Raw genomic sequence first — 22,593 nt, 5'->3', positions numbered from 1 at the left:
TTTCCACATTTTTCCCCTTTCACAACGATCTCCTGCTGCATCCATCATAACATTTGTGGTCTCTATTGACAGGGAGGGAAGTTTCACAAGGGTTTTCAGATGTTTAGGAAATGCAAGTAGGGAAAAAGGTCATAGGGCCGCAGAGTAAGGTCAAGCAAAGGCTTGAACCTCTGCAGAATTCTCCGACACCCACCCCAGCATCTCCAGCAGCTTTCAAAACAGGTACCTCTTTCTCAACTGTTGGAGCAGAAGAAAAAAAATTCTCAAATCACCCCCATGCCCAGCATCCTCAAGCCAGCTTGGGAAAACTGCTGGCTTTGCATTTTGGCACCTTTTAAAAAGGTGACCAGAATGGTGAGCCTCAATCCTTCTAGTGACTTCTAGCCTTCTAACCCAATGCTGGATATATGCATACTTAATGACTGGGGTAGGCATACTATATTGCAAGATCCTCTGGTTTAGAGACTGATGTGAATGATTCTATGTACTCAACAGAACTGTGTGAAATATGCTGTCATTAAAAAAAAAATCCAATACATAGATATCGTTCACTAGTTTGTCTATTTCCATAATTTTAACACTACAAAAAAAAAATTGTAACTCATTTTGGACACAAAAAGGGAAGATTAACAGGATAAAGTAAACAAGCTTTTTCTTTTAGAGGTGCAAACTACTATACAACAGTTTTACATCTCTATCTCCCACATGTAACCAAGCCCAATGTGTCTTCTTAGGGTGTGTAAACTTTTTTCTAAAATTCTTGCTAGACTACTCTGAAAAACATAATAGTCTGAGGCCTGATGAGGGGATCAATTGTTATGAAGTATATCAAAATCCATAATTAAGACCAGACTGTATGACATACTTCACTGGGTCTCATTCTTAGGAGTGGTTATTGAGAAAGTAGTTGAAATGCAATTCAAAATGAATGTGTCCAATAATGAAATCTATGACAGATTTGGGTCATGTTTCAGGAAACAGCATACCACAGAACAGTTCTTGTTTGTGTGCCAAGTCATCTTTTGCTGACAAGACACTAAGATTGCTCAAGATTTATACTTCTGAACCTCTCTGCGGAATGCTGAAAGTCCATATAGTATAATATGAGCATCCCTACAAACACCTATTGGCTTACTAAAATGCAAATTACACCATCTATTTAAAAAAAAATTACAAAAAAGGAATTTGTTTTTATTGGCATACTGGAATATTCAAATGTGCATTAATATTCTAAGTTCATTTGAAGGTCCAGGCATACAATTGCTAACTATTATTATTAGCATTGAAAAACAAGTGGCAGGAATTATATTATTTTTCAACTCAATCACAAGTAATGGAGTATAAAATGTAGAGCTGTATCATCATTGACTACCCAATGGCTGAAGATGGATGAAAAGGGAGAAAATGGCAGTGGCAGTGATGGAGTGGTGGCAAAGAGAGTGCCAAAGAGATTAGAACCCACCTCTTCCCCAGCTCAGCTCTGTTTAAAGAAAATCTATACTATGGAGGCCATTGCTGTCTTCTCCCTTTTGAGTATGCTCATTGCTTGGCCATCAGGCTGATCCTATGGCTTCTATACTTTCAATCACTGACCTGGGGCGAGTACCACAGATTAGGTGTTCTACGTTCAACCCGATGATGAGCATTCTTAAAAAGAGCTCAACAATTAAGGTCCCCATTTTTCTTTCAATCCAGATTTCCTTTAAAATCATGACATGGATTTTTAGTGAATTCTGTGTGCTGAGGAGAGTGGAGCAGGAACAATGCAGTCTTAGGTTTCAAGTCATTGCAGAGAGAAAAAAAAAATCATAATGCTCTCTTACTGTGTAAGAGCACTAAGCATTTTTGTAAAACAAGCACAGAAGGTCAAGAATTTGAACAAGCTCGTTGCACAAGTAACATTTCTACTGCCTGTTCTCAAATTGGTTTGTTGCTTCAGTTTGAGTCCAGTGTACTCCATTCTTGCACACCTATTTTGGGTCCTTGATTACTGCTGTATATAATTTATTTACAAGACATTTGACCATCAAAAGAAGATATCCATATAGCTAGCGCATGTTTTTTTTGTTATATTGTGTAGTTCAGGCCACCTTGGACATGGAGGAAGTATATTATGCCCACACAGTAATATATTTACTTCTATTAAAGGATTACTGAATCCATTGTTAGTTATAGTTAAAGTCTGAAAACTCAGCCAAAAAGCAAAAATCTTTGAACAGATTGTTTTGCATAGATCATTTTCCTGCATACTGTATGGACCTTTATGGACCACTACTGTACATTGAGATTTTTAAAGACATTCATTTGGAAACCCTGCATTTGGATTTGCTATTCATCTGACATTTTTTTTTTTTACCACTCATATACCTTAGTAGAGGAGTCTTATTTGTGTGTCCAACATAGGACTGTGTACTGAAAAAGCATTTCAATATTGTGCTGCTGCCTATGATAAAAAGCTTAGAACTTCTGAACATTAAAAATTTGGCTAATAAACTTTTAGATAATTGTGGCATTTCTACATAATTTCCATATGGCGTAATACCTTTCTTTTTTGTGGCGTAACTCAAATTATAATACTTTTTTTAATAATGCTGTGGCTGTACTGACTTCTTAATGCAAGCGTAATAAATTATCATCTGGCTTTGTCTGGTTTGTGTTACTCTTAAAATGCGTTCAGTCCTTAAAAACCGCACTTGGACAATGTAGCAAAAGATAACTACTGTCATCTGTTGTATGCAATTAGAGCACATTATAAAGGACAGCTATAATCAAGTCACATTTTAATGCTGAAGAATCTTGAATACAGTTGAGATCTGTAATTAATTATATTACATTTTGCACAGTTATTTCATTTTTATGGTTATCCTCCACTTAAGTAGATTAGCTTCTCCTTAGAGCTTTTAGCTTATACATTTAGTTACTATATCTTTTTTTGAATTTCATAAACATTTAAAAAATAATACATTATATTCGGACAGGCATTTAATTATATTAGGACAGATATGTAAAAATATATGATGATAATTTTGTTTAAATTGCATTTCTTTACACATGTACCTACTGTTTGCTTTGATTTAAAAATAGCGGCATAATGAAATGGTAGCAGTAGTAGATATACCAATATCTCAGGTTAGTAGTTACCATCTTTGCAGTTTTCAGGTGAGGATGTCTTTTTTGAAGGAGCTTGTGATGCTGCCTTGGTAATTGATGGCCATGTTTTACTATACCACAATCTGACTGAAAATGTTTAAAGTATTAGAGACTGCAGCCTTGCAAGCTCACAACAGCACCTGTAATGCTGCACTTTTAAAAATTATATTAAACATTTGCTTTTTGTTATTTTAAAGATGAGGAGGTCCACATTTACATTTTTTAACATTCTTCTTGTTAAAATGTGTTTCCTTCTCTTGCAGCTGGTCCCCAAACTGCTTATTCCTCTGTCTGTTTGTGGGGGTCTCCTTCAGCTCACTGACTGTTGAGGAGACACCCGTGCATGAGGGTTTCATTCTGTGTCCCACAGCTACCTGTGCGCATCCATAGACACATAAAGCGCACGGCAGGCCACACCCGGTTCCCTCCAACGCTCTTCTTCTAAAAGCTTGATTGACAGCAGGAGAAGCCTATCGCTCCTCTGCCCTCAGTATCCTCCCCTTCTAGGCTTCTCTGATTAACATCTTCTTGCAATACTTCCTCACACAGATCATTCACCCTTTGCTTGAAAATAAGCAAACACATCAAAGGCAGAATTTGCAAAACAAAAATTGCTTGTAAAAATAATTAAAATGTGCACTAGAAAATGTTTGCATTAATATTGAAAATAAACCCTCAAGAGATATGTAAAAAAATGCAATATGATGCAAACGTCATTTCAACCATTAATGCATTGGGCTGATATGATCAAAATTAAGCACACAGTATCACAGAACAGTGATAAATGCATACATAAGAAGCATATTTTTCTATCATACAGATGAGATAAGAATTGCCAGAATTTTGAATGGTTATGACTTGAACCCAGTTATCAAACCATCACAAACCAGTTATCAAATACCTTTGACATATATACTTAACAGAAAAAATCTTACGAGAGTCACTAAAGATAATTTATTAGGGCAAACACACCAGCTGTGCTCAGGGATTTTTCTTAGCCAGCAAGGTTTGCATAATGCAGTTATATGTAATATGCAAAGGTATGTAAATGGATTTCTAACTAGATTTAAAGGTCAAGTGATCTTTCTTGGAATAACTGACCTCACCCCCCACTACTGCTTACATACGTACTCATACATTCCTGGACTTCAGTTAATAGATCCCATATTTCCTATCATACAGTCTAGTTTTAACAAGCACATATTTGCTAGCATGCCAAATTTTGTACAAAACATAATGGGTACGTGTATGTTTTTATATTTTAGATGTTTGATTGAGACCAGTGAGCTACATAGCAGCCCAAACATGTCTATAACAGAGAATGAGCATCTTTTAGTAGACTGACAGCCCCAGAAAATACAACAAGGATTATAACTACATTGACTAGGGAAGTGGAATCCCTATAATCCTGCAACAGCCTGTAAAAGCACAGAATGGACATATAGCCATAAACCATTTCTGTAAGGACAAAACTCTGCTTTTGGGGGGAAAAAAGGATTTAACATGTATAATTGCTATTCAAGCCAATTTGTAATTAAGGCTAGTTTGCTGTTCTGTTTTGCTTTCAAAGATTGTAAGGCATACATTATGAAATTGGAATGCGATGTGTGGATATAAAAATGGAGCTTATGAAGCAATGTGCATTTGCATTGGATTGCTTTATTTCGTCCACATAAGTTAATGTGAATGCATTTCAAATACATACTAAAATGACCTTGAACTGATTTTAAATGTATCACAGCCTGATCTCAGATTGATTTTACACTGGTCTCAAAGGCAAGTCATTATTTTGTGTTTGACTTGATTCGCAATCTGAAGCCTAAGCATACCAGTTTGTAATTTGTAATGGCAAAGTTTGGGGTTTAATACCCTATATTGGCTAACTTAAAGTGACACTAAACGCATGAGTTGAATCTTAAAAATGCATTCCATTACGTTACTAATTAACAAAAATTTTACTTATTTGTGTATCACTTGTCTGTAAAACCTCAAACCATCTCTGAATTTGTGCTGACACTGTCCTTCCTTCTGGAGGGTGGCTACTTTTGTTCCCCATGGTCCCTGTGTTTGTTGTAAAGTAGCCACCACTCCACACTCCCTCCAGTGATATACTACAATATCAATACAAATTAGTAAATGAAATGTGGGATTGTAGTCCATCACGGGAGTGAGCTTGAAGAAGTAGATACTTTACAACACATACAGGTCGGCTAGAACTATGAGGCTGAGTGAAAATCACTCACCTCATAGTTCTCCTTTAATAAGAGTTTAGTGTCACTTTAACTTAGTTTAGAATTCTATTCTTGCACATGATTGGTTGATTGAAGTGAACACAGCTGTGCCTTCCTTACTCACACTTTGCTGATAAATGGACTCTATTCCTTTAGTAGTGTCAACCTTATATTGTGAACACATGTATGTGGAAAACACAGAGGGCTTAATTTACAGAAATTAAATATAGCCATCACAAGTCAAAACAAGTAATAATTAATGGTGTATCCATATATATTGACATAAAACGTTAATTTCTAAATGTATACTCTATGAGGTATACCATCATAAAAAGTCTGTATTAAGCACTTGGGTACTGTTCATGTTTATGACCTATGGCTGGAAAAAATTTAGAACAGGATGACCCAGTCTACACACACACTGTCTGTCAGCATGAACTAATTTGTGCTTCCCATCAGTCAACACCTTTTACACAAAATCTAATGCAGATTCTAAAAAGCCATTTTCTGCAAGAACTAAGTGTGCACTGTTTACTATATGGGTATCTAGGTTAGCCAACCTATAAATTAAATTCTGATGGCTGTGCTAACTACGGAAAAACCCCTAAAAAAAGAGTCATGATGGCAAAGATATGTGTTTTATATAAGTAAACAGCAAAAAACCTTTAGAGATATACTGTCCATTTGTGTACTAAATATTGTTACTTATAATGCTACTAAATAATAATTACGGCAAATCACCCTTGAAGTCAATGTGTAAGCTTCTATTGCTACCTAGCAAAAACAGTTGTTCTAAAATCAGATGTTTCATTTAAACTACTTTATTCTGAGTTTTCTGTAATCCACTGTCAGTTGTCAGAAACCAGAGAGCACTTTACAAGGTTCCTGGGAGTGTACTTCTTTTAAGCCCAGCTCCAGCAAAAACATTTTATGTACAGAGTGACAAAAGGTTAGAATCAGGTTTAAAATGTTCTGCCTATCGGGGCAGGAGGTGTTGGGAAAACCCTCCAACCAAGACACTATAGAGTGGGAAGTGTGTAAACATGCTATGCAATGAGCTCCCCACAGTCAACAAGATTTAGTTCTGCCCTAAAGCCTAACTCCAGCTGACACTTTTTAAATGGCTATAGCAAAAGATTTTTTTTCTTTTGGAACAGGTTTTGAACAAAATGAATAAAGCTGACCCTTGTAAGCACCCATTTCAGTGTTATAGGGTTTGTCCCAACAGGAACTGTCACTTTTGCTGGACTTCTTGGCCTGTGACAGGAAGGGGAAAAAAAGAAAAACTGCTGTGCTAATGCTAGGGACAAACTGCATCAAATATGTAATTGTTGTTTTGTCCATAGTTTCACTTTAAAGGTGGGTGGAAATTGCATTGTCATGTCATTTTAGCTACAGTGAAGACCAAAAACAAGAAGCATTAGAAGCATTGGAGAAGATCTTTACCAGGCAATTGAACATTTAAGATACAGATCCATTGTGGTCATTACTTTTTAATAAAATAAATATGATGATGAATTCATATGTATATTAGCTACCTTCCAGGTACATTTATACATGGCAGATCACACTTTTTATTAATAGACATATAGCAAGCCTTGCTAAGTGATATGTCACATGAAACAATGACATTGTTTGAGTATAATGGTTTAGCTACTTTTTTCTTTATTCTTATTTGATTTCTCAGCCTATTTTATGTCTCTTGATCATTGCTAAGCCGTGTCAATCTCCATTCTCTATCCTTGCTGTGCTGAATCTAATTTAAGAGCCAAGGTAAAACATTGCTCCCACATTTTCTCACAGCTCTCTGGACATCCAGCATAATCACTTTAATGTGGTCCACTCACTAATCATTTAGATCGTTATAAGTTTGGCTAAGCATTTAATTAGTCTGTAAAATCACACCAAATTCAATACACTAGAGTACTTTATAAGCATATACACCATACATACACCATGACAAAAAAAAAGTATTTCCTCTCTGACATTGTAATTATGTCCTGCTGGTTATAGAGAAAAGATATGTCAATGTACATATTCTCTGTTAAAAATAACTCTTCTTCTTCAATAGAGTTTGGTTAAACAGAGAATTGGTTTTGGATGATTTGCTTAGGTGTCTAGCAGGGCTATTCTGGCCTAGATTGTTCACGTCTCCTGCCTTCTCCAAACTCTTCACCCTTTAGTGAATAGCCCTGTAGGTGTTTTTAAGGTATGTTCCTTTTTTTCAGTGGCACACCATGACACGCAGGAAGTTAAAGGTTAAGTTAAAGTATAATTAAACTCAATTTTTTTATATCTACTGCCAGCTAGCAGTAGATATATGCAAAACCATAACAAAATTTTAAAAAAGTTACCAAAAAGGGTTTTACATACCTCTGTCTCCGCCGCTGGCTCCCATCTGAAGATTTAAAGATACTCGAGCGGCCGAGCAGCATGATGGGGCGGGAGCATGCGCAGTAGAGATCTTCAGCCGGGAGAAGAGGAAAGACACAGTGTAAGTCAACGCAGTCAGGCAGTGTGCACGCGGACTGACACCGTGGGACACAGAAGACACAGCAGTCAGCGCTGGATCAGAGACCGGCACCAGCACTGAAGGGACTCCTGAAAACTACTGGAAAGAATAAGATGATCGGATCAAGAGGCCTCAATTAAGATAAGTCCTTAAGGCAGCATGGGGGTGCGGGGGGAGAAAAATATTTGTGACTTTAATGTCACTTTAAGGTTTTGGTCGATGCTATCTAACTTTTATTAGTTAAAAGTGTATAAGCTGATGAATGATATCATTTTAAATATTTCTGTTAGCACTTTAGGTTACAAACCAATATTTAATATAGGGTGACAGTTTGCAAAGCATGCTAAAATGTAAAAATCACAAAGCCTAGCACTGATTGGCTGCTTGGGACCACCCTGCGTGCTATTTGAACAGGTACATTCTACACAGATTGAGGGGGAAGGGTGTGACTCTCCTGTGTCATTTTGCAGTATGTGTACTCTGACCAGCTCTTTAGGTGTATTTTAGGACACATGCTGGTTTAAAAATCTGCAAAAAGTTGCATGTGATCAACGTCTAATAAACCTACTGGCTGCAAGTTGTAAACTTTAAATAGGCATGTTTAGCTATTTAAAAAGTTTTTACATTTTTTTTGCATAAAACTAATGGTGAGATTAACCTGCTCATACCTACTATAAATCAAGAAGCACTGAACACGAATTATTTTTCACTTGATAGATCCCAGTCAAATACACATAGATCGTCTGGACTTAGAGGACCTGTAAATAACCTTGCTAACAAAAATAGTTTCCAATTATATATATATAATGAAACACTGGTTGCATACATACCATACACCCCTGTCTTAGGAGGTACAGATGGCCAAAGGCACACATTAACCCTTCTGAGGGAGCCATACACCACAGGTATGTCAAATCTGGTATGTATATGAAGCTAATTTCATAATAGACAATAATCTATGGTTTATCAGATGGTAGCATGTAACTGAATAAAAATATGGCTGCATTTAGGAAACTAACTTTATGGCAGGGCCTGGTGAAATATAAAATGTTTCAGCCCTCCTGTCTGACACTCCTGAGCCTTTCCAATTGCGTGAGAGCTGGCTCAGTGACATCCCCTAGAAGGGCCACAAAAAGTGCTGCACAAGGCAGCTGGAGCTCTCCCTTACCATCAAGAAAAATCATCTGCTAAGAAATTTGCTTCTAGAGAGCCAATCTCAGATCCATTTTCTGCTTCATTGACTGGACTCTGCTGGAACCCAAAGAGCTCAGTACTTGTGCTAAGTAGTAGGATTCATTCCTATTCACTTTTTGTTTTGTTGTTGTAATATTTGTCTCTTTTAGGTAACATATTTTCTGTATTTTTTTCTGCACCTTTTCTTTAAAATTGTTAAGCTCATCTCTACGCTGTAAATAAGAACGTAAAGTATCCTTGTCCCTGTGAAGACCACTACCATATTAAAAAACCTGTTATATACCTGTCTGGAGGGACAGTCAGCATCACAGGCTTTGCTGAAGGTTAGAATTGTTAAAGCATTTGCTGGGAATGGTGCATGTTTCCATTAAAATGCGTGGTGGCAGCTATTGTTTATGTGTGTAAAGGGCTAACTGTGAAGTTAAGCAACCCCAATGATGATCGCTCTCAGTCTGTTGGCCTTCAATTGTTGTCCCGCAAGCTGAAAAATCTCTGTGCAGGATGATGTTGAGAGTGGTTTCGTCACGGATGGGTGGCAGCATGGTAGGATCTGACCTGCCGTTTGTCACAATAACAATATAACATTACGTGCTGAGTTTGCATCAATGTAATCAGCTGCCACAATGTATTTCACACTACAAGCAAGGTTTTAGGTTTGTGTGAAATTTTAAGCCATGGCTTTCAGGAATGCTTCATGGTCATGTCACACAAATTAGAAAAGCACCGATTAACTTTTGTTTGGCAGGACTGCAAAGCTCAATATGGTGAAATGCTGTTAAAAATGTTTATGCAACTCACAATTTCTTGTTTTCTACTTCCTAGTTCTCTTTGGCAAAAGTGACGTAATGTGCCCAATTGTTACATCCTGAGAAGGTTACAGCAGAGCATTGCTGGGAAATCGCATCTACAATCGCATGAGAAAGGCATTTTTCTCCACTTAGATTATGTGTATGGTCACATGTCCTAATGACATGTGCCAGAGTTCCAGGAAGTAAAGGGAGATGGATTAATCTGCCCTTAGTAAAATGGCCACTGTGAGAAGAATGGAAAAGAAAAACAAGGCAGGCAAAGATTACAAAGACGGCAATAATCTTTAAGTGTGTGTTTGTGGATTGTCATTACTAAACATTTCTAAAGGTGCCTTTGTTGCTATTTTGAAGATATGGATAAAGTTCCTTTTTAACAAGACACCAACTTAAAGAAACACTGCTTTAAACCACACAGTAACTACTAAAAGTGCAAGTGTTAACAGTTGTGGGCTTAATAACCTGAGAAAAGGATAGGGTATTATTTATTAAGCTAAAATACACTAAAACAATATCTAAACCTTTGAAGGTCAGGGAAATGCTTAAGGGCATCTTAGGAACAAGTTGGGCTGCAACTCCTTGCACAGTAGGCAAAAAAGGCATTTACAGGTCACAAAAGGCAAATGTATTCATGTTGTAATATTTCTCTTTTAACATTTTAATAGGGTTTATAAACAGTACCACTGATGCAGGAGCTAATTGAAAAATGTAAAAACATTTAAAATACTGTATAGGATAGTGAAAACTTCACAATGGTAGGGAACAAAAACTGAGTTGTCAAGATGCAATACAGGGAGTATTTAGGCCACCCAAGTATGGGTACCACCTATTATGGCTAATGCTGAGGCTTGGCCTAAGGATAGAAAGTAGGGGTTAGAAATGAAGGGAATAGGGGAGAGGGAGTGAAGAATGAAACTTGAGAGGGGTGTGTGTGTGTGTGAAAGGGAGGCAGGGTAAGGGGGGAAGGAAAAAAGGAGGTATGGTGTCCCCCAAAGGCTCAGGACGTAGGGCAGACATTTTTTTGTATATAGAGCTGACTCTAGACACTAGAGAGAGTTTCTTGTTCACGAGCAATATATTCATGCATGCTTTTACTTCAACTGTAGGTTTCTTCCAAGCTTTGGTAATAGTTTATCTAGCTACTATAAAAAAAGAAAGTATAAAGCTTTTGCTGGGGAGCGATAAGGACTGGGTTTGCTTGGTGTAGGAGAGCCCTCTTGGGATTTTTTTAGGGTACTAGGCCTTAGGTATTAGGCCTTGTTGCAATTTGTGTGGAACATGGTATTCTGGGTCATTAATGTGCCCAGATGAAGTAAAATAGTCACCTTTGCAGAAGACATATGTATTGTAATGGGTTGGAATCCATATAGGGAGAGTTCTAAAGTAGTATAAGGTTTTGGACAATAGAGTAAGGAGAATTCCAGGTCCACAGACCACAGATCAGTAGATAGGCACTGGAGTAGAAGGTAAAAGTTTGTGGTGAAGAGGGTTGAACAATGTGGGGTTAGCTTCACCCCAAGGAGTTCAGAGCTGATTGTATCCAAGAAAAGGGAAAATGCAAACAAATGTAAGATACCACAGTGGGAGTGAGGGTGATATTCAGAACTGTGGATTCAGTTTGGGTAATTTTGAGGCCAGAGATTCTCCAAATCCCAATTTACAGACTATCTATTTTAAGCAGTCCAAAGATAGGGAGTTGAAAGCTTTGTAAACATTAAGGGATAAGAGAAAACTGGGGATACTGCACTGGTTTAGCAGGTGGATGAGTTTGACTACTTTCCTGACATTATCACGGGCCTAGTGCCCAGGGACAAATCCCACTTAGTTGCTATAAATGAGAGTCTGTAGGTATTTGTTTATCCTGTACACCAAAATTTTTCACACCAACTTCAGATAGGGTTAAAACTCTTCCTTGCCTATTGTTATTGTGATATGGGCTTGGAGGGACAGATAGATTAGAGGGTGTAAAGAAGGTGAGTAAGGCATGGGGTAAGGAGGGAAGATATTTTTCTATAGTGGATTGCTATTAACCCATCTGAGCCTGGCTTTTTTGAGATTTTTAGAGATTTTTTGTCTGAAAAGACTTCTGCTTGAGTAATTTCAGGGTTTAAGAAGGCTCTAACATCCTGTAAAATGGTGGGGGAGGGTGACGTGCAGAAAAAAATGGTCTACATTTTCGTTGGAAAAGGTTGGGGGGTTGGTTTCAAACGTTGGTGAGGAGGCCTGCAAATATGGACATGCTGCAATACTACGAAGAGTACCTCTGACCGTAAGAAAATATGTTTTTAGAGCTGTTTGTATAGATAGACCAAGTGTTTTTGCTATACATGCTTTCACTTCTGGTGCCCCTTCAATTTAAGCCAACAGTATTTTGAAGAAGTAAAACGCCAGAGTTGCTTAACTGTTACTAATGCATGGTGAAAGCCTGGAGAGTGTTTGTTACTGAAGCTGTCTGACCATCACACCCAGAAATGTAATTCAGATGATTATCTATAGTCTCAATAAACCTTGTGACCTATTGCAGTGTGTTTGATGTCTGGATGTCTGCTTGCTTAAATCCACTAATAAGAGTGATAGAGGGATTAACCCACAGGTCATGAAATTGGAAATCATTAGAGCAAGTAGAAAAAAAAGTCAGTTTCAGGTCTAAAAACTTAAATATTACTTTATGAAGGTTATTATTGAGCCATAAATGACCGTTATAGTTACAAACAATAACATAAAATATAATAGACAACATATTGCCATATATGTGGATCATGCTTGTTGTCCCCATGTTGTCTTCTCTCAACTGTTAAAAATACACCTAAACCCAAAACAAAAATCTAATATATTGCAGCTTTCCAGTGCTTAGATGTGGTGGCTGCAATAGTTTTCTTTGTTCAACGAGCATAGAAAGCTTGCACATTTTCTGCAAACAAGGAAAAATATCTGTTAGGCCTCGTTCAAACTTTTTTTGTGGGGTAGGAGGGGGCGTGGCAGTCCATTGAAGTGAATGGCACCGCAGCCACTGTGAACGAGGCCTTAATCTTGATAGACATCCAGTATCCTTGTAACTTCTGGGATACTGAAATGAAAACATAACAATCTTATTAGTTTCCCAAGCTATTTTCTATGAACTACACAACCCCTACTCCCTATGTTAAGGAGATGTGGAAGGGGACATGTTTTTTGTCCAAAAAGGTTGAGCAGCCTAAGTGAACACTATTACTCCATAGATTTAGTACAGTGAGTGATTGTTGTCACCCTAGAACATGAGGTGTGTTATTGGCAGGATCACCAGGTAAAAATATAGAAAAATGACCTTAAAAGGGAAACTAATGCAGCCACCACATCTAAGAAGTGATCAACTACAAATTATTGCAAATTTTTGGTTTTGTCATTAGACATGCTCCATACTGAGATGCTGAATAAAGCTGAGTCAAATATAGAACTATCTTGAGTGGTTAATCTAAAAATCTCTAGATTTATTGCAAGAGCAAACATATGGAAGAGGAAGCACCTAAAAATGTGAATTCAGTTTCACATTATTCTCCAATACTCCCACCTGTGCACGTTTCAGCAAACGTGCATATTTACCAGGAAATTGCAAGCTACTTGTTAAAGGCCTGGTTCACACCTAGGCATTTTTGAGCAGTTGGAAAAGCGCTTTTAAACGCTCAACACAAGAAATCCATGATTTTCAATAGACCTTGTTCATACCCGAGCAACAAAACGCCAGCAAGAAAACGCAAATTGCCTGAAAAGGTATATTAACCTCTTTGGGTTGTTAACAGCATGTTTTTTTGCCCCATAGACTTTAATGGAAATGCTCAAAAAGGCATGTCAGAAGCACGTGGCGCATTTGTACACGCGTTCGTCCATTGACCGTGTAGCACCCTGTAAACAGGAGTGCTATTCAATTTAGTTATTGTCAGATTGTAATCAGTCTGATGCTGATCTATTGTGCATCCTCATTTGGTTTCTCCTGAGAAATCTGTGGTTGTTTGCATCTGCCTGCTGCTGGCCGTGTCCTTGCCACAGAGCAGAGCAACCAATAGGGGGTTGTTTTGAGTGTCTGTGTCTCCCTGGCCATTCACTGGAAGGTGCAAGCCAGTGGTGTATGCTGGGGGAGGAGATAAATACCAGAGGCTGCTGCTGCCTGACTGAACTGGCTAGGCCTGAAGCCTGGGGACTAGCCATATACTGACACTGAGGCCTGGACCTGGAGGCTCAGTGGACAGCTACTGATATTGAAGATGAACATGGCAGATGACTTCTGAAGTACTGCTGTTCCAGGTGCTCTTTACACAGATTGTCATGTCTCACTTAAGGATCCTAGTCTGTGAATGGCAGAAGTTACCGTGTTCTACTGATGGAGGAGTCTACATCAGCCTGGATGTTCCTAGTCCTAAACCTCTCACCCTGAAGTTCAGCAATAAAGATTTTCAGCAGTTATCTCCAGTCTGGACTTTGCTTTGTCGGTTGCCACAGAGTGTGGCAAGTGCTATTGGGGCAGCCAGGTTGCTTAAAATCCCTAGGCAGGCTATGGAAGACCCGTTCATCCAGCGGCTCCTTAGGGGGTGAGCACTACACCTGCAATGTTTCTCAAGCTGCCAGTCAAAACGCACGTCTTCACGTACCTGCATTTTTAAAATGTGCCAAACGCGGAAAAAAAAGCTGAACCCGCACGTACACGTAAAAATATTTTGAGCCAGGCCTGAGCATGCACCACGCACTCTCCATTCAATCATCAGTGTGTGCTCTAAGCTCTGGCAGAGTCAGATTCTCCACAAGACTAAATGGAGAGTGCACAGCAGATGCTCAGGCCTGACTCAGAATATTTTGATATTCCACTGTGGATCCTCCTTGGTGATATCTTGGAATGGGAACAGGCGAGTATGAGACTGGCAGGACAGACTACAATATGTGGTACAGTTACACTTAACAAAGAGAAAGATTCACAAGATATCAAGCAATGAATATACAGCAATGTAAGTGTACTTGTTTTTAATTTATTCATCCTGTAAAATCATATGAGGGATGCAAAAATATTGAAGTGAATAGCCCAGTTCTAGCCAAGATTTAATCTAATTTAGCCCACTGTTTTACCTACTAAATATACACCAACCAGTTGGCAATCTACTACAAGATTAAATAAAATGTAAAATATGACTGACACTGGATATGCCACATTTTTAAAAGTCAAGTGCATGTAGCAAATAGTAGGGGCTCATCAAAATAAAACAAAAAAACAGTAACAGAGATCTGGGCCATTTGGTTTTTCGCTTTGAGATGTGATCATCCATGTCTATTTCTACTAGAACAGTTGGATGAGTATGGCTGCTATAATATACAGCGCCAGCAAACCTGAGGAAGTCAGAGCACAGTTGTGAGCTCAAATAATGTTCTACGACTGATATATTCAACAAATGATTCACAGTTCTTATTCAATAAACAGGAACTGCTCATCATGAGAATGACCTTACTTTGCATTACTAATTGCTGCATCATCCTCACTGTAAGTTTTTAGATACTAAAATATTTGTGATATCATTGTGTGCTCCATATATTGTGCATTTTTGTTAAGGCCTCATTCACACGGGCCTAACAAAGGCTGTACACGTCTGTGCAGCGTGCACGCCGATAATGGGCCGATCCCGTGAGGGACAGGTCCTGCGTGTGATTGCACGCAGCAGCCTGTTCTTCCCTTTGGGAGGATGCGGCCGTACGCTGTCATCTGCATAAGCATCCTGACTGCATCCAAGTACGGACACCTAGATCCGCATGGATGTGCAGTTCGGCTTTGGGGATGCCAAATACGGAAGAACAGGCTGCTGCGCACAATCACACACAGCACCTGTCCCTCCCGGGATCGACCCGTTACGGGCTTGCATGCCACACTGATATGTACGGCCCCGTATTAGCCCCTTGTGAATGAGGCCTAACTCTCAGCTTACGTATTAATATTTTAAATAAAGAATAAGATGCCACCCTCACGGTATACTTCTGCTCAGACATTTTAAGTACCTGGATGCTGACAGAATCTCTAACAAGGTGTGTACAAATGTGCTTAAGATGCACTTAAGATTATTTGATTCTCTGCTGAACATTGTATGAAGCAGCAACCATATTGTAATAAAGATGAGGAAGTTATTTATAAAATAAATATGGGATATCCATCTACTCCTGAAAGCTAAACTCCAGCTATCGAAATTTATATATTCTTACATTAATCCAGCTGGGCACAATATATGTATATATAAATTATCCATGGCAGGACCATGGGGATCGTGAAATACACAGTAGTAGCTGCAGTCCTTGTTCACACCTAGGTGGCATGTAGCTGAAAGAGCTAAGCACTACAATGCTCAAATAGAAGATTTCCATTGTTTTCAACGGCCCCTGTTCATTTCTGAGTGTACTTTCACCTGTAGCTTTGTGCCAAGCAAGCAGCCATCTGAGTTTTAACAGTGGAGGGGAAGATTATTAGAGCAGTAGCTGTTCCTAGACCTGGAAGATGCTGTAAGATACTGTAATCGTTGTGGCTACTACAGTGTTTTACAGGATCCCCATGGCCCCACCAGGGATAGTTTATATATACTTACAATCGTCCAGCTTGGCACAATGTAAGTATACATACATTTGTACAGATGGAATTCAGTTTAAACATGACATTCTGAGTCTTATAAGCAAATGTATAATGTTCCTTAATAAACTAGATAGATAGATAGATAGATAGATAGATAGATAGATAGATAGATAGATAGATAGATAGTATACGTTAAGTATTATGTTATCACCAAGTTATTGTACATAAAATATATATTTTGCAATTATTTCCCAAATAGGTTTGACACAAGATTTATTCATGAAAACTGTAGAAAAGAGATTTTAAAAAAAGTTATTGCCCTTAGCTGCCACTGATGCCCCATCACATGGCTTCTATTCAGCCCAAATAAGCATCTCTAGATTCAGGAGAGGGATCCAGGGCAATCAGGTTCAAGAAGAATGAACTCCAGCACCCAACGGAGTCCTCCCCACTTGCCAGCTTGCATGTCCACAACATAAAGGGCAATAGAATCCTCTCTACATAACAGTGCCAAAGTACATCTGGCTAGTCAAGCAACCAACTATAAACCAAACTGACATTTCAGTGGAGTCCACTAAGATGTACTGTACTTGTTTATGGCTTTTGAAAATGGTAACAAACATGACTGAGAAATGTTCCTAATATTCACCGATTTTGGAATAAGTAAGTTTTAGGTGCTGCAATCAAATCTGCAGTGTATGCATCAGTACATGCATCATTCAAATCTAATGGGAAGTGTGACAAGCATTGTGTGAAGTAAGGGCAGTCTTCGGTACCCTTTATACTGACATTATTAGGAGCCACACACTTCTTGTATGAATAGCCTTGAACGTAATCCTGGATTACTGAAATGCATGAGAATTGTTAGAAGGCTGGAGTCAACATCCCTAGATCTGCCTTTGTATTGTAACCTTCAACACAGTATCAACTTGCACTGAAACTTGAAGATCCTAATGGGATTAAACATAAAAGAAAGTTAGAAAAAGTATTTGGATTAGAAATCTAACTAAAGCCTACTGTGAGAAAGGCCACACTGCTGTCATTGACCTTTTCATCCATAAGTATGATACCAGTTGAGCCCATCTGAGTGTCAAAAGGGTCCCCTCCCATTTATTTACCCTTTTACTAGAGTAACAGGTGCCAGAATAAACAGTGTGATGTAAAATGGACCAATGTGCTGCACTAATCTTGTATCCACACATAACCAGAATTTATTTGGAAATAACTTTTCTGAAAAATGTTTTTTAATAAAAAATCTATATTATTAAAGGGAAGAAAAAAGAAGAAGAGAAAACATTTCCATGTGAATAGTCTCAAACAAGTTGTATCCTAAGGGGACATTATGTGACTACATATTTTCTTCTATTATGTATATAGCAAGAACATATTGCGCAGCACTTTGCAGAATACACCCCCTACTCCCAAGGAAGCACCCAATCTAAATCTGTATGCACACTACAGGTAATTTGCGAGAATGACAATGAACCTACAAGCATGTTTTGGATTTTGGGAGGAAACCAGAGCTTTTGATTGAGCCCACAGTAGAATTCAAATGCAGGACCCAGAGCTGCCAGGCAAGACTACTAACCACTTAGGCACTAATCTGGCCCTACAGATCAGGAGTATTTTTAAATTGATGGAAAGGGTTTTTTGAGCCCTGGGTTCTATGGGTTTATAGATGGGACTTAAGCCTATGACCAGGCTGTGGTCATAGGCTTACAAGTTGAAGCGTCCCATATTGTTTTCTAATAAACAAAGAAAATGTTACTTTGTGTATATTTTTACAAATATTGTTTGTCAAGGATGATTAGACATTAGACAATCATAGACACGTAGAGGGACATTGCAGTGTATATTATTTGTGCTGCAGTAGACAGCAGATTACGCTGAAATTCAAATGTAGTTTAAGAGTGCATGATTAAATGCTGCCTGAGCTACCAAGCCTATATGCTGATACCATGGTAAATGTTTTACATCAAACGTGTACTTCATGGTTTGGAGACACTGCCTTGAGAGAAAGAGAGGGACGGCCATAGAAAGATTGCTCTTGAGAGCCTTCCATGTTAAAAGGAAAGAAAACTTTGATGGAAAACCTGTCATTTGCAAACTGCATGTAAATAGAGAGAACATGCCTTGGAGAACCTACCATGTAGAAAGATCTCTTTGCAGATCCTACCACATTGGAACAGTGCCCTGGAGAGTCTGTCATGTTGGAAGAGCCTGCCATGAAAAAATAAAACAATACTGCCAGGAGAGAGGGTGGAGAGAGAATATACCTTTTTTTCTGCATTGGAAAGTATACTTTGTTTCCTGCCAGCTATGCCTGCCTGCAAATTAAGTTAGTTTTAGGTAATGCATGGGACCACATCTCTTCAGTCATCCCTGGCTGGGAGAACAGGTGCTTACCTATGCAGCTGTACAGGCAAGTGAGGATGACACTAATGCTTTGAACTACATTAACCAACGATCAGCCACCAACAACTGAGAGGGAGCAGCAGCCAGGTATATACAACTTATGTGCCCTATATGATATTCAAACCCTGAGCTCTTATTCATAATAAACAACTCACTCACTATTAGCACAGTGGTTTAGTGGTTAGCAATTCTGCTCGCAGCACTGGGGGCCTCTGGTTTGAATTCTAATCAGGACAAAGTCTTCATGGAATTTTCATGTTCTCCCTGTGCTTTTGGGGGGTTCATCCCACACTCCAAAGACATGCTGGAGGGTTAACTGGCACCTTTCTAAATCAGCCTTTTATGTATGCATATGAAATAGGGACCATAGCTTCTTGAGGGCAGGATCTGATGTGAATGTGCACTGTAAATGTAATGTAAATTGTTGGTGCAATAAAAATACCTATAATAAATATTATGAAGCATACTCTCAGGCTAGTGCAATAAATGAGAAAACTACGAAAAAACCAAAACCGGCGCTTCTGGTTGCAAGATGGGCTGGTTGTGAAGTTGGCTTAAACACTCAAAGGGCAGCTCTCACTGGTCAAAAAGACCATCGATCTAGGAAACAAGGGACAAGACAGAGCGCCTCCATAGTGTAAAAGCGTAATTTATTTGTACAACACGCAAATAAAAATGTACTTACAGGAAAGTCGGTGGTTAAAAGCATACAAATGGTGATGAAGTATAAAATCGCTAGCAGCGGAAGTCTGAAGGAGGACAGCACATCAGCGTCCTCTGCCCCCTTGAGTTCTAAAGGCACGTGCCCCTGAAACGCGTAGACCTTTAGAACTCAAGGGGGCAGAGGATGCTGATGTGCTGTACTCCTTCAGACTTCCGCTGCTAGAGATTTTATACTTCATCACCATTTGTATGCTTTTAACCACCAACTTTCCTGTAAGTACATTTTTATTTGCGTGTTGTACAAATAAATTACACTTTTACACTATGGAGGCGCTCTGTCTTGTCCCTTGTTTCCTGAAATGACAAAACTGTGTGAAGTTCACTGGAATGTACCTAAAGCCCCTCAATTTAACCACACCTGCTTTTTTAATAGCTATACCTGTACTAATGCTTTGAATGGCAAAATATATGGATTCTCTAAACACAATAAAGCAATATACTACCATCCAGAGTGCCTCTAATATAAGCTGCCTCTAATTATGGCCATACTTCAAACATCCTAAAGGAGAATCATCCTATTATTTAAATGACTGCAAGAAAAGACTTTGAGTAGCTGTAGTTATAATGCTTCACGAGGTTGACATTCTAACATGTATGAAAAAAGGTCACAGTATTGATGTTCTAATTTTACTCCTTGGTGTCCTATTTCAAATTGAAGAATATAACTTTGGAAGAGATAAGGACACTTCCACAAATTTTGATGAGGATGGATAACTGAATTGAGAAAACATCTGAGATCCTAAAATATCCCACTCGATCCGTAATAAACATTATTATTTAGTCATCATCTGCCATGTCACCTGGTTAACACGCAAGCATACAATGTAAAATAAAAACACCTGTGTCTATAAATCTGTGATGAAGTACATAATTAACAACATAATCAGTCCTTAATGTGGCAGTCCTTGATTAATGAGGATAAATAATTCACAGTAAACACTTCTTAACAAAGCTCACAAAACTTACAAGTCTTCTGGCAAGACAGACTGAGCTATGATTTGGAAACAATTTCGAATGGAGGTCTTAACGAATGGAAATACAAAACATTAATCATCATTTAAGATGTCAGATGATCCAAACATGAGGTTTTCATGATTCTGTAAATTTACAGGAATATTTGTTCCCATAGCTTCATCTATTTCAGTTTCCATATTTAGCTTTTATGTGTATGGAACAACCTCAAAATTAAAAATATTCATGAACTATAATTAAAGCATTTATTGTTTGCACGTGGAATGCATTCCTTTGTGTAGACTATTATAAGAGTAACGTATACACCAAATGCAAGTATTTTGTGGTTTTTTGTTTGCTGCTATAGTTACTGTGGATTTTTTGAATTATTACTGCATTCCAATCTTTTATACAGCACCAGAAATTCAGTAGCTTAATAAAACCAGATAACTGCAGTCATGATCTTAGCTTCTGTCTTAGACAATGTATAGTTAGAAATTGTGGATTTGGCACACAATACTGCACTATGATTCTAATTTATTCATCATGTGTGTTGAGCCATATTTTCCCCTGCTGCTTTGTGATGGGTATTCATAGGCAGACACACAAATAGATATGACTGGAGATTCTGTGCTATTTTATTTACTGTTCTTTGCCACAGGAACTTTAATGTACCTATTTTTTCAGATAATCCAGTCAGTCAAACTTAGTTTTTGTATGGAGAGAACACATATGATAAAATCGTCTATAAATGAACCCAATAAACTGAATTTGCAAAGATATTAAAGTGACACTAAACTCAGAAATTAAAGGAGAACTATGGGGTCAGTGTTTTTCCCCATAGTTCTCCTCAGGGTAACGGGAGGACACAAACTAGCGTCCTCCCGTTACCCTAAGCTCAGTATACCACGAGCTACAGCTCACGGTATACTGAGACGCCGCACCTGGAGCGGATCCCGACGTAGATGACGGTATCCGCCCAGCTGCGTGAGTGACAGCTGGCTCTGCCTACCTAGAGTTAGAGCCAGCTGTACCCGCCCACTCCCCCGTCCGTTCCGCCAGTCAGCGCTGGCAGATCGGAGCGGGGAGAGGGGAATCCAGCCCCTCCCCCTGTCACGGCAGAGAGCAGTGACAGGATCGAGAGGTGAGGGAACCCGGTATGTGTTCCCTCACCTCCCGATCTACTGAGCCGACCTGTGACAGTCTCATTGTCACAGGTCGGCTTAGAACTATGAGGTGAGTGAAAAGCACTCACCCCATAGTTCTCCTTTAAATCTTAAAAATGCATTCAAGTACCTTAACTATTAACTAAAATCCAGCTTATTTGTGTATCACTCGGCTCTAGATCCTTAAATCATCTCTGAATTTATGCTGACACTGTCCTTCCTTCTGGAGGGTGGCTACTTTTGTTCCCCATGGTCCCTGTGTATGTTGTAAAGTAGTCATGTAGCTCCAAGCTTGCTCCCATGATGGACTACAATCTCATGTTTAGTTAGCTAACTTGTATTAAAGTTATATTTTGTCAAGGGAGCAAGCTTGTAGTGGTGGCTACTTTAAAACACACACAGGGACCATGGGGAACAAAAGTAGCCACCCTCCAGAAGGAAGGACAGTGTCAGGACTAATTCAGAGACAATTTGAAGATCTACAGCTGAGTGATACACAAATAAGATACATTGTTGTTACTTGTTAAGGAACTTGAATACATTCTTAACTCCTGAGTTTAGTGTCACTTTAAGTTATTGTAAGTACCTCCTGTAGTATGGTGCTGGCTTTTTTGCACAAATACCACCCAAAATTATTGATTTGTTTTTCATTTTGAATAGAGCATGAAAAGGTTATAAAATCCTTTAAGGTTTTTAATGTTGTCTATGTCCCTGCTGGGGAAATTTACACTTTTTGTGTTCTGGTGACCAATGTCTCTGTTGCATGAAGAACTAACAGTTGTTGCATTAGCAGAATTAACAGCAGAAACTTTCCAATAGGGACAGCTGTTCTGGTGTCAACTGTCAAAAAGGAGATTTCCCCTCGCTTTGGAGC

The sequence above is a fragment of the Nanorana parkeri genome, unplaced genomic scaffold (assembly GCF_000935625.1).
Source record: "Nanorana parkeri isolate BGI_ZX_2015 unplaced genomic scaffold, ASM93562v1 scaffold108, whole genome shotgun sequence".
Lineage (NCBI taxonomy): Eukaryota > Metazoa > Chordata > Amphibia > Anura > Dicroglossidae > Nanorana > Nanorana parkeri.
This window is presented reverse-complemented; position numbering follows the sequence as displayed.